Source organism: Oncorhynchus keta, chromosome 28 (assembly GCF_023373465.1).
Source record: "Oncorhynchus keta strain PuntledgeMale-10-30-2019 chromosome 28, Oket_V2, whole genome shotgun sequence".
NCBI classification, from domain to species: domain Eukaryota; kingdom Metazoa; phylum Chordata; class Actinopteri; order Salmoniformes; family Salmonidae; genus Oncorhynchus; species Oncorhynchus keta.
In genome coordinates this window covers 25,589,850-25,612,177 of record NC_068448.1, presented here as the reverse complement: position 1 = coordinate 25,612,177, position 22,328 = coordinate 25,589,850, and the positions used below count along the sequence as shown (strand labels likewise).

General features: G+C 42.0%; 1 protein-coding gene across 2 annotated transcripts in view; it reads right to left on the bottom strand.

Moving 5' to 3' along the window:
• Positions 1–12,983, bottom strand: part of LOC118360919 (calcitonin gene-related peptide type 1 receptor-like) — a 31,131-nt gene extending 18,148 nt beyond the window's left edge. For both annotated transcript variants that reach the window (XM_035740488.2, XM_035740489.2), the window contains exon 1: positions 12,848–12,983. The gene's annotated coding sequence lies outside the window, so the exon portion shown is untranslated. The remainder of the gene's footprint in view (positions 1–12,847) is intronic.
• Positions 12,984–22,328: the final 9,345 nt, after the last annotated feature.

The window sequence follows — 22,328 nt, the reverse complement described above, 5'->3', positions numbered from 1 at the left end:
ACAGCCTGCAAAAACACCACATTAATTATAAACAAGTATATTTACTACAGTATTTAGTTGAGTTAACTGTAAATACTACATTAAATAATACAGTATTTCAGTGTAGTGTTTTTGCAGACTAAAGTACACAAAAACACTACGGGAAATATAGTTTTTATACCATAGTATTTTTTTAATGTGGGTCGCACCGTACATTGAACAACTTGAGTATTTCCGACAGCAGCAAGAGGAAGTGTTTATATTGTGTTGGACTTTTACGAGGGAACTCGAAGTGGATGGAGGGGAAGCAACACGTTTCCCACGATTTCCATAGGACTCTAAAGTGGCTGACGCGTTTGTGAAATGGATTGCCATGAAAATGTCATTTTCAACCCAGATCCTGAAACCTTTTTGTGTTATGATGTGCAGAATCATCCCAAGGCTCAACTACCCCCGTCATATGGCAAGAAGACCCCTTCTTTATGATTTGTCTAACCTAGCTGTCTTTGACCGGACAATACAATATCATCTTATGGTGTGATTCTAAAACCAAGGTCTCTCAGAAAAGCTTTTCTCCTGTTTTTTTGTCTCCACAAAGCACCATCCATCCTAACCCTAAGCTGTTTACCGTTTTATTTCACCATTTAAAAAAAACTTTCATCCAGTCAGTTTTATAAATTCCTCTGAGACATCAGACCTTAATGACGTCTGGGCTCTAAATTTCCACCCACGCGTTAGAAACATCTGTAACCCATTTGACTAGGAAAGATGCTAATCATGCATTCCATGTTTTTATGAAAAATATTTGGATTTCCCAGCTCCTTTTTGATGACCCCATGACCCCCGAGAGCAATTAATCTATTTCTGTCCTTTAGGGGTTACATTCTAATGGTGGCTCTCTGGTGCCAATTAGTTGTTTCTTGCCACATGACGTTGGTAGTTTTGGTATTTTATTAGGATCCCCATTAGCTGTTGCAAAAGCAGCACCTACTCTTCCTGGGTCCACACAAAACATGACATAATACAGAACATTAATAGACAAGAACAGCTCAAGGACAGAACTGCATTAAAAAAAGTTTTAATGGCACACAGCCATATCAATACATACACACAAACTATCTAGGTCAAATAGGGGAGAGGCGTTGTGCCGCGAGGTGTTGCTTCATCTGTTTTTTAAAACCAGCTTTGCTGTTTATTTGAGCAATATGAGATGGAACGGAGTTCTATGCAATAATGGTAAACCATTTGTTGAGCTTAGGGACGACCTCTACACAACTTCCCCATCTCTTTTGCTAATTGTAGGTCAGGCAGTCATAGCTCACTGACTGTTACTCACTGGGGAGAGGCCTGTTTATTTGTATTTCAAAGGGGCTGCGGAGAGATCTCCAAATCCCAGGAAGGATAAAGTATGAGGAGGCCTCTCTTCCTTAGTTGTCCTGGCACTTCCGTCCCCCTCTCCCAACAGCCACAGGTTAAAAATACGCCATTGTTACACCTACACAAAGGCAGAGGGTTTTAGAAGGAAGAAAATGTTGAACTTTCAACATTGGTTGTTGGTGTCAGTAATACTATTATTATTATTTATTTATTTATTTACATTTAACTGCCTGAAAATGTTTTATTATAACTAAAACAGTTCTGTCAATTACAATGTATTCGTCATATACAGCGAATACAACGGATATAGACATTACTATTAAAATGCTTGCTTACGAGCCCTTACCAATGATGCAGAGTAAAAAAATATTTTCAGCTTCCAAGGAATTGTATACATAGCCTTGCGACCATGGGGGCGTGCCTTATCACACTGAAACATGAGATGATGGCGGCAGATGAATGGCACGACAATGGGCCTCAGGATCTCATCACGGCATCTCTGTGCATTCAAATTGACATCAATAAAATGCAATTGTGTTCATTGTGTTCAGGCTTATGCCTGTCCATACCATAATCCCACCGCCACCATAGAGCACTCTGTTCACAATGTTGACATCAGCAAACTTCTCGCCCACACGATGCCATCTGCCCGGTACAGTTCATCGGGATTCATCCGTGAAGAGCACACTTCTCCAGCGTGCCAGTGGCCAACTAAGGTGAGAATTTGCACACTGAAGTCTGTTACTACACCAAACTGCTGTCAGGTCTAGACCCTGGTGAGGATGACGAGCACGCAGATGAGCTTCCCTGAGACAGTCTGTGCAGACATTTTTCGGTTGTGCAAACCCAGTTTCATCAGCTGTCCAGGTGGCTGTTCTCAGATGATCCCGCAGGTGAAGAAGCCAGATGTGTAACCACGCCAGCCCAGGAACTCCACATGGTCTGCGGTTGTGAGGCAAGTTGGACGTTCTACCAAATTTTCTAAGACGACTTTAAGAGATTTTTGTTCAGTGTACATCTGGATAGATGGTACTTAAACACATCCGGTATACTGTACATTATATATAGTGTTTGCAGTCATAAATATTATAGATCAATGGCTTTAAAACCCACCCCTCAGCTGCTCTCAGCCCATCCCACCTACAGTATCTCCGTAAACCACCCCCTTATACGTATGTGCCATATATTTTTCCAACTGTGCTGGGATAATTCACATACATTCTGACCCTTTCTAATCACATAGTATCTACAGATTGTAAGTTAAAGATGCATACATAAAGTTATTATATTGTTGATTGACAATGGCTTTCCAAATCTCCCAACAGTGTTATTTGCAGGGCTAGTTTTAGGTAAATGTGATTTTTCAGACACTCCCGAACCTGTGATCAGAAATAAGCCACACAGGGGTAATACCAGAATAAGTGATCTAATGATGTTTCTTCTCAGTAAAATCTGCAGAGATGAGATGGTTTTACGCCCCATACACAACATTCTATTGGTGGCAAGAATTTTGAATAATAATTTTAATTGAAAAACGTAAAGTTTTGAATAAAGCGTTGTTTTGTGTATCAGTTCATAAACCATGTGCCATGGAACATCCTAAATCTTTTCCCAGCTATTTTGCATCCTGTATTGCGCTGCCGCTGTCAACATTTGTCCTCAAATGAAACTGGTATATGCGTTTATTTTATGCCCCCCTAAAATGTCTAATTTTGGTATTTTAATTAATAAAAGGCAGACACACAAGAACCTTCTCCCCCTTCCACCTGCCTCCTTCATTTGTGCAGTAACGTTGCAATCAGTTGGTTAACGCTGCAATCAGTTGGTTAACGTTGCAATCAGTTGGTTAACGCTGCAATCAGTTGGTTAACGCTGCAATCAGTTGGTTAACGCTGCAATCAGTTGGTTAACGCTGCAATCAGTTGGTTAACGCTGCAATCAGTTGGTTAACGCTGCAATCAGTTGGTTATCACTGCAATCAGTTGGTTAACGCTGCAATCAGTTGGTTATCGCTGCAATCAGTTGGTTATCGCTGCAATCAGTTGGTTAACGCTGCAATCAGTTGGTTAACGCTGCAATCAGTTGGTTATCGCTGCAATCAGTTGGTTATCGCTGCAATCAGTTGGTTATCGCTGCAATCAGTTGGTTATCGCTGCAATCAGTTGGTTAACGCTGCAATCAGTTGGTTAACAGACCATACAAACGCTCCACACCGCGTGGCCGCGACCACCCTAATCTGGTGGTCCCAGCGCGTACGACCCACGTGGAGTTCCAGGTCTCCGGTAGCCTCTGGAACTGCCGATCTGCGGCCAACAAGGCAGAGTTCATCTCAGCCTATGCCTCCCTCCAGTCCCTTGACTTCTTGGCACTGACGGAAACATGGATCACCACAGATAACACTGCTACTCCTACTGCTCTCTCCTCGTCCGCCCACGTGTTCTCGCACACCCCGAGAGCTTCTGGTCAGCGGGGTGGTGGCACCGGGATCCTCATCTCTCCCAAGTGGTCTTTCTCTCTTTCTCCCCTTACCCATTTGTCTATTGCCTCCTTTGAATTCCATGCTGTCACAGTTACCAGCCCTTTCAAGCTTAACATCCTTATCATTTATCGCCCTCCAGGTTCCCTCGGAGAGTTCATCAATGAGCTTGATGCCTTGATAAGCTCCTTTCCTGAGGACGGCTCACCTCTCACAGTTCTGGGCGACTTTAACCTCCCCACGTCTACCTTTGACTCATTCCTCTCTGCCTCCTTCTTTCCACTCCTCTCCTCCTTTGACCTCACCCTCTCACCTTCCCCCCCTACTCACAAGGCAGGCAATACGCTTGACCTCATCTTTACTAGATGCTGTTCTTCCACTAACCTCATTGCAACTCCCCTCCAAGTCTCCGACCACTACCTTGTATCCTTTTCCCTCTCGCTCTCATCCAACACTTCCCACACTGCCCCTACTCGGATGGTATCGCGCCGTCCCAACCTTCGCTCTCTCTCCCCCGCTACTCTCTCCTCTTCCATCCTATCATCTCTTCCCTCTGCTCAAACTTTCTCCAACCTATCTTCTGATTCTGCCTCCTCAACCCTCCTCTCCTCCCTTTCTGCATCCTTTGACTCTCTATGTCCCCTATCCTCCAGGCCGGCTCGGTCCTCCCCTCCCGCTCCGTGGCTCGACGACTCATTGCGAGCTCACAGAACAGGCCTCCCGGGCAGCCGAGCGGAAATGGAGGAAAACTCGCCTCCCTGCGGACCTGGCATCCTTTCACTCCCTCCTCTCTACATTTTCCTCCTCTGTCTCTGCTGCTAAAGCCACTTTCTACCATTCTAAATTCCAAGCATCTGCCTCTAACCCTAGGAAGCTCTTTGCCACCTTCTCCTCCCTCCTGAATCCTCCCCCCTCCTCCCTCTCTGCAGATGACTTCGTCAACCATTTTGAAAAGAAGGTCGATGACATCCGATCCTCGTTTGCTAAGTCAAATGACACCGCTGGTTCTGCTCACACTGCCCTACCCTATGCTCTGACCTCTTTCTCCCCTCTCTCCAGATGAAATCTCGCGTCTTGTGACGGCCGGCCGCCCAACAACCTGCCCGCTTGACCCTATCCCCTCCTCTCTTCTCCAGACCATTTCCGGAGACCTTCTCCCTTACCTCACCTCGCTCATCAACTCATCCCTGACCGCTGGCTACGTCCCTCCCGTCTTCAAGAGAGCGAGAGTTGCACCCCTTCTGAAAAAACCTACACTCGATCCCTCCGATGTCAACAACTACAGACCAGTATCCCTTCTCTCTTTTCTCTCCAAAACTCTTGAGCGTGCCGTCCTTGGCCAGCTCTACCGCTATCTCTCTCAGAATGACCTTCTTGATCCAAATCAGTCAGGTTTCAAGACTAGTCATTCAACTGAGACTGCTCTTCTCTGTATCACGGAGGCGCTCCGCACTGCTAAAGCTAACTCTCTCTCCTCTGCTCTCATCCTTCTAGACCTATCGGCTGCCTTCGATACTGTGAACCATCAGATCCTCCTCTCCACCCTCTCCGAGTTGGGCATCTCCGGCGCGGCCCACGCTTGGTTGCGTCCTACCTGACAGGTCGCTCCTACCAGGTGGCGTGGCGAGAATCTGTCTCCTCACCACGCGCTCTCACCACTGGTGTCCCCCAGGGCTCTGTTCTAGGCCCTCTCTTATTCTCGCTATACACCAAGTCACTTGGCTCTGTCATAACCTCACATGGTCTCTCCTATCATTGCTATGCAGACGACACACAATTAATCTTCTCCTTTCCCCCTTCTGATGACCAGGTGGCGAATCGCATCTCTGCATGTCTGGCAGACATATCAGTGTGGATGACGGATCACCACCTCAAGCTGAACCTCAGCAAGACGGAGCTCCTCTTCCTCCCGGGGAAGGACTGCCCGTTCCATGATCTCGCCATCACGGTTGACAACTCCATTGTGTCCTCCTCCCAGAGCGCTAAGAACCTTGGCGTGATCCTGGACAACACCCTGACGTTCTCAACTAACATCAAGGCGGTGTCCCGTTCCTGTAGGTTCATGCTCTACAACATCCGCAGAGTACGACCCTGCCTCACACAGGAAGCGGTGCAGGTCCTAATCCAGGCACTTGTCATCTCCCGTCTTGATTACTGCAACTCGCTGTTGGCTGGGCTCCCTGCCTGTGCCATTAAACCCCTACAACTCATCCAGAACGCCGCAGCCCGTCTGGTGTTCAACCTTCCCAAGTTCTCTCACGTCACCCCGCTCCTCCGCTCTCTCCACTGGCTTCCAGTTGAAGCTCGCATCCGCTACAAGACCATGGTGCTCGCCTACGGAGCTGTGAGGGGAACGGCACCTCAGTACCTCCAGGCTCTGATCAGGCCCTACACCCAAACAAGGGCACTGCGTTCATCCACCTCTGGCCTGCTCGCCTCCCTACCACTGAGGAAGTACAGTTCCCGCTCAGCCCAGTCAAAACTGTTCGCTGCTCTGGCCCCCAATGGTGGAACAAACTCCCTCACGACGCCAGGACAGCGGAGTCAATCACCACCTTCCGGAGACACCTGAAACCCCACCTCTTCAAGGAATACCTAGGATAGGGTAAGTAAGGGTAAGTAATCCTTCTCACCCCCCTTCTCCCCCAACAAGATTTAGATGCAAGTGGCTGTTCCACTGGTTGTCATAGGTGTTTGCACCAATTTGTAAGTCGCTCTGGATAAGAGCGTCTGCTAAATGACTTAAATGTAAATGTAAATGTTAACGCTGCAATCAGTTGGTTATCGCTGCAATCAGTTGGTTAACGCTGCAATCAGTTGGTTAACGTTGCAATCAGTTGGTTAACGCTGCAATCAGTTGGTTAACGCTGCAATCAGTTGGTTAACGCTGCAATCAGTTGGTTAACGCTGCAATCAGTTGGTTAACGCTGCAATCAGTTGGTTATCGCTGCAATCAGTTGGTTAACGCTGCAATCAGTTGGTTAACGCTGCAATCAGTTGGTTAACGCTGCAATCAGTCGGTTGTAATTTTGATAGATCAAACATTTCCATATTTTTGTTCACTGCACTTGTGACATAACTCCACCAGTCCTAATATCATGAACAAATCAAATAAAAAAGATTAATTTTTTTATAAATAAATCAGTATATTTGTGTTTAACCATAATATTTATTCTGTCTTTTCTGGGGGATAACTGGAATTGCAACCAGCTTTGTATGGCTTTTTTGAGTATAACTTTTGTATTACTTTAGCTTTTAGTGAGAGGTTTAATGCTTTAATGTGTAATCATTTTAGACTCAAACTCGTATTCATTATATAAATAGGCATATTTAATTTTGTCTGTCTTACCCTTCCAAATAAAATTATTTTTTGCTCATATAATTTGAAAAACTATTCGTCTGGAGTACGCAGTGCCATAAGTCATTATGTGAACTGTGATATGACTAGAGTTATATCAGTGTGATTTCCATAAATGGAGAGGTATGGCACTCTCCCTGGTTGCAAGATCCTGTTCATTTTTGCTAACTTTCATAGTTAACATTTAGATGGCCAAAACAAAGATACGAAGACAATGGGCAACCTTGTTGAACTCCTTGACAGTTCAATACATTGAGAAGTAACCATTATTTACTATTTTTATTTTGCCTTCAGAAAGTACTCGCACACCTTGACCTTTTCCACATTTTGCTGTGTTACAGCCTGAATTTAAAATTGATTAAACATTGATATGTCACTTGCCTACACACAATACCCCATAATGTCAAAGTGGAATTATGTTTATATATATATATTTTTTTTATTATTATTTATTATAAATGAAAAGCTGAAATGTATTGAGTCAATTAGTATTAAACCCCTTTGTTATGGCAAACCTAAATAAGTTCAGGAGTAACAATTAGCTTAACAAGTGACATAAGTTGTATGGACTGACTCTGTGTGCAATAATATTGTTTAATATGATTTTTGAATGACTACCTAGTCTCTGTACCCCACACATACAATTATCTGTAAGGTCCCTCAGTCGAACAGTGAATTTCAAACAGATTCAATCAAAGACCAGGGAGGCTTTCCAATGCTTTGCATAGGGCATAGGGCAATAAGGCAGCTATTGGTACGGTGCATTTGGAAAGTATTCAGACCCCTTGACTTTTTCCACATTGTTACGTTACAGCCTTCTTCTAAAATGGATTAAAATGTTTTTTTTTCTCCCCTCATCAATTTCATAATGGCAAAGCAAAAACAGGTTTTTGAAATGTTTGCTCAGTCATAAAAAATAAAAAACAGAAACATTACATTTACATAAGTATTCTGGGGCGGCAGGGTAGCCTAGTTAGAGTGTTGGACTAGTAACTGAAAGGTTGCAAGTTCATATCCCAGAGCTGACAAGGTACAAATCTGTCATGAACAGGCAGTTAAACCAAGCCTGAACAGGCAGTTAACCCACTGTTAGGCCATCATTGAAAATAAGAATTTGTTCTTAACTGACTTGCCTAGTTAAATAAAGGTTAAATAAATTCAGAACTTTTGCTATGAGACTCGAAATTGAGCTCAAGTGCATCCTATTTCCATTGATCATCATTGAGATGTTTCTACAACTTGATTGGAGTCCACCTTTTTGTAAAATAAATTGTCTATATGAGGTCCCACAGTTGACAGTGCATGTCAGAGCAAAAACCAAACCATGAGGTTGAATTCCTTGTTCGGGCAGTTTGCACATTCAGATCAAGATAATTGATAATTTAATATCATCACCACTTGAGTTTCTTTGCCCATGACAGAACTATATTGCTCTCTCCCAGTCCTTTCCCCACACAACCTCATCTGTAATTGTAAAGTGAGTTTACCTGGCTAAAAGATAAGTAATATCCATTGTTTACAGGAAAGACCCATCGTCTTTTTGTATAATCTGCTAAACCACTACAATTATAACTAGCTATACTCATAATGAGATACAAGTTTCAATTATACATGCCTGTAAACTTACTAACAAAACATACCATGATGATCAAGCTGCTAGACACCCTGAATGTATCATACTTACCAATACTACTAGAATCAATACATGACCTCTATCCATGTAGCTGTACTAAAATGTATGCACTGCTAAACATACTGTAGCTGCAACTGACTCCAAGTGGACCTCCAGCTGTCTTCCAATATCCTCCCTGTGAAAGTCTCCCCGATCCCAGATGGGGCTGTTGTCCCTGATACTATCATACCACCTCTGTACCCATAACACACGTTTAGTGTCTTAATGCACACCGTCAACCACCGATTGGCCAAAGTAAAGAGTTGGTACTGTCCCATGAAACCTGTTTCAATGCTACCACCCCTCAAGCGCGCAGCCAAAACCCTGTAAGCCATGAGAAGTGCATGACCATGAGAAGTGCATGACCATGAGAAGTGCATGACCATGAGAAGTGCATCTCCTCTTTTGGAATTAATGGAAAAAGAAAAAAAGGACAACGAGAAAGAACAATAACTGCAATAGCACTGAGGACAATACGACCTTAAGATACCGAGATAACAGCAAAGTGTGGAACATAATACTAATGATAACTAATTATATCATCTTCCCAATATTATACCAATATTCACTTGTGAGCTTTACCTTAACAGCATTGTATGCTGCATTTGAGGTAGATTCTGTATGTACATGAAGGCAGGGTAAAGTCACTAGGTGTCAGGATAGATAAGAGTTGGTGTGTGTGTATGTGTGTTTGTCTTGTGTCTGTACGCATGTGTGTGCGTATGTACTGTATGTGAATTTGTGTTGGTTGTGTGAGAGTGGCAGTGTAGTGTGTGTGGAGTGAGTGTGTATACAATTAGTGTACAAAACATTAAGAACACCTTCCTAATATTGAGTTCCACCCACCCTTTTGCCCCAAGAACAACCTCAATTCATCAGGACATGGACGCTACAAGGTGTCCAAAGCGATGCTGGCCCATGTTGACGCCAATGCTTCCCACAGTTGTGTCAAGTTGGCTGCATGTCCTTTGGTGGACCATTCTTAATATACATGGGAATCTGTTTAGTGTGGAAAGACCAGCAGTGTGGCAGTTCTTGACACAAACCAGTACCCCGTTTAAAGAAACTCACATTTTTTGTCTTGCCCATTCACCCTCTGAAAGGAACACATACCAGGTCTCAATTGTCTCAAGGCTTAAAAATCTGTATTTAACCCAATTGTCATAGTTCATTTACACTGATTGAAATGTATTTAACAAGTGACATCAATAAGGGATTATAGCTTTTACCTGAATACCCCTGGTCAGTCTGTCATGGAAAGAGTAGGTGTTCTTAATGTTTTCTACACTCAGTGTATATAGTCATGTGATTGTGCATAGTCAGTGCAAGATAGGGTCAGTGCATACTGTACATAATTTTAACTTAATTTAACCTGTATTTTACTAGGCAAGTCAGTTAAGAACAAATTCTTATTTTCAATGACAGCCTAGGAACAGTGGGCAGAACGACAGATTTGTACCTTGTCAGGTCGGGGGTTTGAACTTGCAACCTTCCGGTTACTAGTCCAACGCTCTAACCACTAGGCTATCCTGCCGCCCCAATATGTAAACCTACCTCAACTACTGTATGGATCACAGTGCAAAGTCTAATCTGACAAATGGTAGAGTATTTCATGGAAAAGATTCTTTACTTTTACTGACTGATTCCATAAATCACTGTTTGTTTTCTAGGGATTTTCAAAAAGCTGTCTATTTGTGAGTGATTATGGACTTGCTTATTTTCCCATAGCTGGATCCAAAAATAGTTTTCCAAGCTTGGAGCCATGCCACAATTTTTCCTGGAGGCAAAGAGCGAAAGAGCGATAGAGAGAAAGAAAGACAGCACAGACTGTCCAGAACAGCACCTCAACACACTGTCCCAACTCCCATAACTTATCACTGTGATGCCAGTAGGACTGGGAGGATGCCCCCCCCAACTACCAGTTTATATGCCATCCAGTTTCTCAAAATAAAAAAAGAATACATAGGTAACATGATACCCTGGCCCCCATTTCCTTTCACTACCCCCAAAAAGCAGAGGTTAGTTAGGTACAGTGTCTTGGCATGATTGCAAAAGGGTTTTGGACTAAAGTACAAGGCACACAAAACCTATTTATACCAGTCAACAGCTGCCTGGCAGGTCCAGCATGTTCTGGGGCAAAGACATGTTGGGGGGCGGGGACTTCTGAACAGCACCATTAAAAGCAATATTGCACCCAGATAAAAAAATGACACATTGGTTTCCTTAACCTGTAAGCAGTCTACAGACAAGACATGACCACAATCATGCTTTGGTTTAGTTTCCAGTGGGGGAAAAAGTACCCAATTGTCATAGTTGAATAAAAGTAAAGATTCCTTCATAGAAAATGAGTCAAGTAAAAGTGAAAGTCACAGAGTAAAATAATACTTAAGTCTAAAAGTATTTGGTTTTAAATATAATTAAAAGGGAAAATCCACCCACACACTATATGTTGGTATTTGTTTCATTAGTCCATTGTTGATATAGCCCCAAAAGGTTTTGAATATAAGCAATCAAGTTTAAGATATAACTGTCAAAATACATAAATACAGCTGATATGAATGCATCATATTGTCTGTATTTATGCATTTTGAAAGTTATACATCTTGAAAAATGGATTGCTTACATGCAATTTTTAAAAATAAAATATACTTAAGTAAATGTTATAAATAATTTCAAATGTATTATATTAAGCAAACAAGACAGCACAATTTCTTGTTTAACATTTCTCAGATAGCCAGGGCCACATTCCAACACTCAGACGTCATCTACAAATGAAGCATTTGTGTTTAGTGAGTCTTCCAAATCAGAGGCACTAGGGGTTACTACGTGAATTGGACCATTTTCTTGTCCTGCTAAGCAATCGAAATGTGAAGAATACTTTTGGGTGTCAGAGAAAATGTACAAGAGTAAAAAGTACTTATTTTCTTTATGAATGTAATGGTCTAAAAGTAGAAGTAATCAAAAATATAAATAGTAAAGTAGAGATAACCCAAAAAACGACTTAAGTAGTTCTTCAAAGTATTTCCCTGGTCTGTTTCCACATGCTAACATTTTAGCATTTGTGGCACAAGCCCCATTCAAGTCATGGTACTTTTTCACACATCATGTTCAAACCATCCTAAAGTATCTCAAATTGATTTGTGAAGCTCAACAATGTCACTTGTAGATGTTTTAAATATGATGCACGAAAATGTATAATATTTGTCCCATGACTTGAATGGAATTTGTGCCACAAATGATAAAACATTAGAATGTGGAAACCGTGACAGAGAAACTAAATCAAAGCATGGAAGGCAGTCATGGAAGGAAACCCAAATACAATTTTGTCATTTGGGCGAACTTTCCCTTTAATACCAGTAAAACAATATGCATACATGGAACAGATCTGGAAACACCTCAAGTTACTTATTGCAAGAATTTGATGTGATCCCCTATTCATAATTTGTGACATAAAACAGTCACATGTAGTTATGAAGGCACAACTGTCAAGGAAATTAATTTCATTTCACGTATATTACTTGTTCTTAAAAGTCCACACGCACGCGCACAAACACGTACACGTAATTAGATTTTGCAACTTTAAATTCATGCACTCCAATTCCCAAACAAGGCAACCAACTAACTGGTCTGGGCTTGTTATTCACTCAACATGTTTGGGTGGAGTTATCCGTGCATTAATGCCCAAATGTGCCAATATAACCAAATGTGTTTTAATTGTTTTTGCTCATTGACATTTTGTTTAAAAACAAAAAAAATCAATTTACTTAAAAGGACACTAAGTTCTTGAAGTTTCCCTAGGCATACATACATTACGCTACTGATAGGCTACGCGCATAGCCTGTCTATGATTTGAAATCGTGAGACAATCACAGTAACATAGATGTCACATTCCGTAACTGGTAAAAAAAAAAAAAAACGATTTATGTTACAAGCAAAAACATTTAAATCTAACATGGACATACTCTTGGAAAATATGCAAAAATACCTTCAGAATTTGTTGGATGCTCTAACTACTTTCCAAATCTTCCCACCTTCACATGTTCCAGTATAAATGTGTCAGGCACTGCGTCCAGCCCGCACCAACGCATTGAATTGATAACCGCAGATATTGAGGGCGGTCCATCTCACGAGCATGAGGCTCTTGGGGATTTTATTATCAACATTAAAGGTGCAATATACAAAATCACACCACCATTTCCTGGTTGCTAAAATTCGAAAAGTTCTACTAATTTCAATTTATGTGACAAACAAGCAATGTAGATATTCATTGTACCATCTCAACCTATGTGAAATATATTTTCAATAAACATAAATATTTATTTTCTGCTTTTTGAAGCTGGTGTACAAAACCGAAAGTAAAAGAAGCAAATACGAAACTTCAGACCTGGAAGCATAGTGCACAAAGAACAGATATACCACTTCTTAGACTTGCTTTCAATGAGAATGACAGATCTATAACACATATTTCTATGTGAATTCGGTCATAGCCCAAAAAGTTACATATTGCAGCTTTACATTTCATTATTGAGCTCAATTGGTTATTTCCATGATTGATTCAGTGTTTCAATTGTTGAAGTCATGCTCAGACATATTTTATAGTCACTCTTATGTGATGTAGTCAACCAACTACTCCTTCCACTGCACATGACTGTTGACATTAACGGCAGGCCAGCTGTCTGAGGCTTTTAGACTATAGCAAGCTGCTGCTTCACTCACATTAAATAGAAAATAATAGAAAATAATTGGCTGAAGAGTGTGTGATTTTTGGTTGATGTTTCAATTGAATGAAGTCACAGTTACATTTATAAACATATACCTTGCACGGTCAAAAAAAAAGAAGGAAACTCTGCACAACCCGAATTTTGGTAAATTACTCCATTTCTCATGATCTAACATTCTAGTTAATATTCAAGAGTACTGAGCACAGACATAAGGATTTCACCCTCTGACATAGAGAAGACATTACACGTAGACACTCAGTAGCTACTGAGTAATGCTGCCCTCTGATGTCTATTTAGGGCTCCCATTTTCTCATTTTATTTTTTTGCTGAATATATTTTGTTCAGTCTTTTGCATGAATGTTACCGGATCAACAAAATTATACAAATTATGATGAACAAGTAAAAGTAAATCATGTCATTAAGCCTACATTAAGAAACGTAGAACATGAGAAATGTAGGACATAAGGTTACACATCCTTTATATGTACATGACTCGGGAAACCATGCCGTTAATTAGTCTACAGATTAAATAAATGATGATGAACTTCACAGAGTTGTGAAAATGCATGGTCATGTTGATGCTCCTTACAATAAATATCGAGGTTGTTATTCTGGTGACATGATGATCTCGACGGCCTTTTGACAAATAAAAATATTCTAGCTTTTATCCATAATAATCTCATCATGTCGAACCTATTAGCACTGTATCTGCGAGCTGTTGGCGAGAGTGCATGTGCAAAAACCAGAGCAGGCACATTTGCTATTTAAAGCAGCAGTTTTTGTGACAAGCTACGGTAGAGTTGAAAATAAGATGGAAACATGAAAATGTAAGCAGAAAAAAATAACATTTTATGTGCACTATGTCATCATGCACTGACTGTTATCTGCAACAAGTCCGTTTGAGGGAAACACTGGTGGGAAAATGCATATATTTTCTTTATGGTGATATTCGCATGAAAATCTGTCACCAATTGGACGGAAACCTAGCTAGTGTGTTACATTTTTAGCTATAATGTTTTATCTGTATCCTTTTCCAGCAGTGGGGGCATGCTCCATCACACATATAAATAGATATAGAACTCATCTTTATATCTGTGCCATTAAAGCATATGTGACAGCATCGGTAGCGCCATAGCGATGTAGGTAGAGTTGGGAGAGATGCTGTTAAAGTTAAGAAGACAACAACTAAGCATGACACATTGGGTAAATCTACAAAGACATAAGGTTACACATCCTACAAAAATGGTACTCTTGGAGTGCTGGGAACATGAACGAAATCTGAATACCAGTTTTGGGTGGATAGGCAATGGCATGGCGAGAGGTTAAGGAAGAAGTTTAGCTCCTCTGTGGTTCTTCCTGCTATCCCACCTTGGTTGCTCCCGCTGACAGTGATAGATGTAGGGTTGCTTGAGAGGGTAAGAGATGTTGAGGAAGGAGTAGATTCAGTTGTAAGTGACCATTTAAGAACACAGTACTATGCTTTGTTGAATATATTCACAAATGGATCCCTAAAACAGGGAGGACAGGTGCAGCTTTTGGTGTTCCTGAGTTTAAGGTCACAGTGATAAAAAGAGCAACAGATAATTTATCTGTTTACACAATGAAGTTGCTGTCCATACTCTTGCCTGCAGAGTGGGCGGAGGAGGTGAAGCCAGACAGGGTAGTCCTCTTCTCTGTTACCTGTGCAGCACTGAGGAACTTCAATTAATTTGTGTTTCGGAGCAGACAAGATGTATTGTATGAGGTTTTGCATTGCTTGTATAGGGTGAGACAGATGGGGGTATGTGTGATGTTCTTCTGGGTACCAGTTCTCATGGGAGTAGAGGGGAATGAGGAGGTGGATGTTCTCACGAAGCAGGCTCCTAAACATTCTAATGTTGAGATCGAACTGTCAATCAGTAAAGCAGAAGCCAAATGGCAAGAGTTGTGGAAAAGAGAGGGAAATACATCTGTATAAGATCCAGGAAACGGTGGGGGCAGTAAGGGCTGAGACTGACTGGGACACACAAGGCTCAATAGTACATTGAAATTGGTGGGAAAACATTCGACTGGGAGGTGGGATCATTGTCAGAAGGAGATGGAGACAGTGGAACAATTTCTACTTTAGTGCGAGCAATATAGTAGGGAAAGGGAGCGATTTGTTAATATATTTAAAGAGAAATGGGGTTGAAATGCCAAGATGAAGTGAACTGCTGGGGATATCTTCAGTGAATGTACTATTTCATTATGTATTTGAATTTTGGGTAGGATTCAGACCTTTCCTGTCATTGGCCCACACTCCAGTCCAGTAAGTGGTAGTAATGCACCTTAAAGTTGGTTGACAACCGCCATAAAATATCCACAGCACTGTTGAGGCTATAACCCATAGGAATCCCAAACCAGGTGACTACTTTGACAACTTTATAATGGCAGAAGCATGTTGGAAGCCCACAATGGCACTGTCCATGCTAAAACCACAGTTTCTAAACCCCAAGAAACAACATTACGAAACTTCAGGGAAGACTTGCAAAACAGACCAAACAGACTAGGCTGAGGTTTGAGAAGTCAATGAGAGATGTGAAAAATACTTATTTGGTCATTTTCTCAAAATGTAATGGCACAAACTAATTAGATTCGAACCGATGTCTTCAAGGGATACTTTCGGATTTTGGCAACAAGGCCCTTTATCTACTACCCCAGAATCAGATCAACATGTGGATAACATCTGTGCCCATTTAGTAAAAGTAATATGGCAATATATTAATATTACTTATGGTTTACGAACATTACATATGGAAAGTATTCAGACCCCTTGACTTTTTCTACATCATGTTAAGTTACAGCCTTACTCTAAAATTGATGAAATAGTCCCCCCCCCCTCAATCTACACACAATACCCCATAATAACAAAGCAAAAACAGGTTTAGAAATTTTGCACATTTATTACATATAAAAAACTGAACATTTTACATCATTATTCAGACCCTTTAGCCGTTACTTTTCTGAAACACCTTTGGTAGTGGTTACAGCATTGAGTCTTTTGGAGTATGACGCTACAAGCTTGGCTCACCTGAAATGGCGCCAGAGAGGATGGCTAATGTTTTATGAGCACCTAACCAACTTATTTTGTTCATTTTTTGCATTGTTTGTAACTTATTTTGTACATAATGTTGCTGCTACCGTCTCTTATGACCGAAAACAACTTTTGGACATCAGAACAGCGATTATTCACCACGAACTGCAAGAAGCTTTTTCCTTTAACGAATCCGATGAGTCCGACGTGAAGGATATACTGCTTTCACGGGAACAGGCCCAATTCACCGTCATTTGTGTGAAAAAAAAGACAGAGAAAAAGGGGGCAGAGGTCGAGCTGCCTTCTGAGAATTCGAAGGCGAGTGAGTACCAATTCGAGTACCAATTCTATTGGCAAACATGCAATTATTGGAAAATAAAATCGATGAACTACTAGCAAGATTAAACTTCCAACGGAATATTAAAAACGGTAATATCTTGTTTCCCCGAGTTGTGGCTGAACGACGACATGAACATCATGAGCTGGCGGATTTTACACTGTATCGGCAGGATAGAACAGCAGCCTCTGGCAAGACAAGGGGTGTAGGTCTATGTATATTTCTAAACAACAGATGGTGCACGATACCTAAGGAAGTCTCAAGGTTTTGTTCGCCTGAGGTAGAGTATCTCATGATAATCTGAAGACCACACTATCTACCTAGAGAGTTTTCATCTGTATTTTTCGTAGCTGTCTACATACCACCACAGACCAATCCTGGCACAAAGAATGCACTCATTGAGCTGTATACCGCCATAAGCAAACAGGAAAACGCTCGTCCATAGATGGCGCTCCTAGTGGCATGTCACTTTAATGCAGGGACACTTAAATCCGTTTTACCTCATTTCTACCAGAATGTAGAATGTGCAACCAGAGGGGAAAAAAACTCGAGACCACCTTAACTCCACACAGAGACACGTACAAAGCTCTCCCTCGCCCTCCATTTGGCAAATCTGACCGAAATGTAATCCTCTTTCAAGGAGCAGAACTCTAACCTCTAAGCCTACCAGATACTTCTATGCTCGCTTCGAGGCAAGTAACACTGGAACATGCATGAGAGAATCAGCTGTTCCGGACGACTGTGTGATCACGCTCTCCGCAGCCAATGTGAGTAAGACCTTTAAACAGGTCAAAATTCACAAGGCCGCAGGGCCAGACGGATTACTATGACGTGTACTCCGAGCATGAGCTGACCAACTGGCAAGTGTCTTCACTGAAATGTTTAACCTCTGTCTGTCTGAATCTGCAATACCAACATGTTTCAAGCAGACGACCATAGTCCCTGTGCCCAAGAACACTAAGGTAGCCTGCCTAAATGACTACTGACCCGTAGCACTCACGTCTGCAGCCATGAAGTGCTTTGAAAGGCTGGTCATGGCTCACATCAACACCATTATTCCAGAAACCCTAGACCCACTCCAATTTGCATACCGCCCTAACAGATCCACAGATGATGCCATCTCTATTGCACTTCACAACACCCTTTCCCACCTGGACAAAAGGAACACCTACAGTTGAAGTCGGAAGTTTACATATGCTTAGGTTGATATCATTAAAACTTGTTTTTCAACCACTCCACAAATTTCTTGTTAACAAACTATAGTTCTGGCATGTCGTTTAGGGCATCTACTTTGTGCATGACACAAGTCATTTTTCCAACAATTGTTTACAGACAGATTATTTCACTTATAATTCATTGTATCACAATTCCAGTGGGTCAGAAGTTTACATACACTAAGTTGACTGTGCCTTTAAACAGCTTGGAAAATTCCAGAAAATTATGTCATGGCTTTAGAAGCTTATGATAGGCTAATTGACATCATTTGTGTCAATTGGAGGTGTACCTGTGGATGTATTTCAATGCCTACCTTCAAAGTATTTGCTTGACATCATGGGTAAATCAAAAGAAATCAGCCAAGACCTCTACAAAAAAAATTGTAGACCTTCACAAGTCTGGTACATCCTTAGGAGCAATTTCCAAATGCCTGAAGGTACCATGTTCATCTGTACAAACAAAAGTACACAAGTATAAACACTGTGGGACCACGCAGTTGTCATTCCGCTCAGGAAGGAGACGCATTCTGTCTCCTAGAGATGAACGTACTTTGGTGCGAAAAGTGCAAATCAATCCCAGAGAAACAGCAAAGAACCTTTTGAAGATGCTCGAGGAAACAGGTACAAAGGTATCTATGTCCACAATAAAACGAGTCCTATATCGACACAAGCTGAATGGCCGCTCAGCAAGGAAGAAGCCACTGCTCCAAAACCGCCATGAAAAAGCCAGACTACAGTTTGCAACTGCACATGGGGACAAAGATTGTACTTTTTGGAGAAATGTCCTGTGGTCTGATGAAACAAAAACAGAACTGTTTGGCCATAATGACCATTGTTATGTTAGGAGGAAAAGGGGGGAGGATTGCAAGCCGAAGAACACCATCCCAACCGTGAAACACGGGGGTGACAGCATCATGTTGTGGGGGTGCTTTTCTGCAGGAGGGACTGGTGCACTTCACTAAATAGATGGCTTTATGAGGGTGGGAAATTATGTGGATATATTGAAGCAACATCTCAAGACATCAGTCAGGAAGTTAAAGCTTGGTCAAATATGGGTCTTCCAAATGGACAATGACCCCAAGCATACTTCCAAAGTTGTAGAAAAATATATTAAGGTCAACAAAATCAAGGTATTGGAGTGACCATCACAAAGCCCTGACCTCAATCCCATAGAAAATTTGTGGACAGAACTGAAAAAGCGTGTGCGAGCAAGGAGGCCTACAAATCTGACTCAGTTACACCAGCTCTGTCAGGAGGAATCGGCCAAAATACACCCAACTTATTGTGGGAAGCTTGTGGAAGGCTACCCGAAAAGGGTTTGACCCAAGTTAAACTATTTAACGGCAAGCGTTCACTCTACTGTTATTCTGACATTTCACATTCTTAAAATAAAGTGGTGATCCTAACTGACCTAAGACAGGGAAAGTTTACTAGGATTAAATGTCAGGAATTGTGAAAACTGAGTTTGAATGTATTTGGATAAGGTGTGTGTAAACTTAATATATAATAATAATATAATAATATCCAACTTCAACTGTATTTGAGAATGCTATTCATTGACTACAGCTCAGCATTCAGCACCATAGTGCCCTCAAAGGTCATCAATAAGCTAAGGACCCTGGGACTAAACACCTCCCTCTGCAACTGGATCCTGGCCTTTTTGACTGGCTGCCCCAGGTGGTAAGGGTAGGTAACACCACATCTGCCACGATTATCCTCAACATTGGGGCCCCTCGGGGGTGCGTGCTCAATCCCCTCTTGTACTCCCTGTTCACGCATGACTGTGCGGCCAGGCACAACTCCAACATCACCTTTAAGTTTGCCAATGACACAACGTAAGTCCTGATGACTTTCAACGAGGAGACAGCCTATAGGGAGGAGGTCAGAGTCCTGGCCGTGTGGTGCCAGGACAACAACCTCTCCCTCAATGTGATCAAGACAAAGGAGATGATCAAGGACTATTGGAAAAAGAGGACTGCACACGCCTTCATTCTCATCGACGGGACTGTAGTGGAGCACGTTGAGAGCTCCAAGTTCCTTGGTGTCCACATCACCAACAAACTAACATTGTCCAAGCACACCAAGAAAGTCGTGAAGAGGGCACGAAAAATATATTCCCCCTCAGGAGACTGAAAGGATTTGGGTCCTCAGAACCTCACAAGGTTCTACAGCTGCACCATCAAGAGCATTCTGACTGGTTGCATCAATGCCTGGTATGGCAACTGCTCGGCCTCTGACCTGCATGGCACTACAGAGGGTAGTGCTTAGAGCCCAGTACGTCACTGGGGCCAAGCCTCCTGCCATGCTGGACCTCCACACCAGGCGTTATCAGAGGAAGGCTAAAAATTGTCAAAGACTCCAGCCACCCTAGTCATAGACTGTTCTCTCTGCTACCGCATGGCAAGAGGTACCGGAGTGCCATGTCTAGGTCCAAGAGGCTCCTAAACAGCTTCTACCCAATCCATAAGACTCCTGAACATCTAATCAAATGTATACCCAGACTATTTGCATTACCCCCCCCCTACACCACTGCTACTCTTATCTATTCATAGTCACTTTAAAAGCTCTACTTACATGTACATGATCTCAATTACCTCAACTAACAAGTGCCCCTGCACATTGGCTTTGTATCGGTACCCCCTGTCTCTATTGTTATTTTACTGCTGCTCTTTAATTTTTAAAATTTGTATTACTTATTATTTTTTAGCTATTTAAAAAAAATGAATTGCTTTGTTGGTTAGGGCTTGTAAGTAAGCATTTCACTGTAAGGTGATGTTGTAGTCGGAACATTTTGATTTGGGAAGTTTGTCCTATTCTTCTCTGCAGATCCTCTCAATCTCTGTCAGGTTGGATGAGGAGCATCTCTGCACATCTAGGTCTCAGGTCTCCAGAGATGTTCGATCGGGTTTAAGTTCGTTCTATGGCTGTGTCAATCAAGGACATTCAGAGAAGCTACTCCTGCGTTGTCTTGGCTGTGTGTTTAGGGTCGTTGTCCTGTTGTAAGGTGAAACTTCACCCCAGTCTGAGGTCCTGAGTCACCTGGAGCAGATTTTCATCAAGGATCTCTCTGTGCTTTGCTCCGTTCATCTTTGCCTCGATCCTGACTAGTCGCATGATGCTGCCACTGCCATGATTCACCATAGGGATAGTGCCAGGTTTCCTCCAGATGTGACGCTTGGCATTCAGACCAAAGAGTTCTATCTTGGTTTCATCAGACCAGAGAATCTTGTTTCTCATGGTCTGAGAGTCTTTAGCTACCTTTTTGGCAAAAACCAAGCAGTCTATCATGTGACTTTTACTGAGGAATGGCTTCCGTCTGGCCACTCTACAATGAAGGCCTAATTTGTTGGAGTGCTGCATAGAGGGTTGTCCTTCTGAAAGGTTCTCCCATCTCCACAGAGGAACATCTCCACAGAGGAACTCTAGAGCTCTGTCAGAGTGACCATCAAGTTCTTGGTCACCTCCTTGACCAAGGCCCTTCTCCCTGATTGCTCAGTTTGGCTGGGGCAGCCAGCTCTAGGAAAAGTCTTGGGGGTTCCAAACTGCTTCCATTTAAGAATAATGGAGGCCACTGTGTTCTTGGGGACCTTCAATGTTGCAGACATTTTTTGGTACCCTTCCCCAGATCTGTGCCTCGACACAATCCTGTCTCGGAGCTCTACGGACAATTCCTTCAACCTCATGGCTTGGTTTTTGCTCTGACATAAACTGTGGGACCTTATATAGACGGGTGTTTGCCTTTCCAAATCATGTCCAATCAATTGTATTTACCACAGGTGGACTCCAATCAAGTTGGAAAACATCTCAAGGATGACCAATGGAAACAGGATGCACCGTAGCTCAATTTCAAGACTCAAAGCAAAGTGTCTGAATACATGTAAATAAGGTATTTCTGTTATAATTTTTTTATACATTTGTAAAAATGTCAAAACCCAGTTTTTTGCTTCATCATTATGGGGTATTGTGTGTAGATTGATTTGAATCCATTTTAGAATAAATGTGGAAAAAGTCAAGGGGTCGGAATACTTTCCGAAGGAACTGTATTTACAGATTTTATGCTCATATATACAGATGGATCAAAAGATCCATGGACATGCCACACTGGGTCAGCCTTTGCTGTACATGGATGTGGTTTTGCAGTA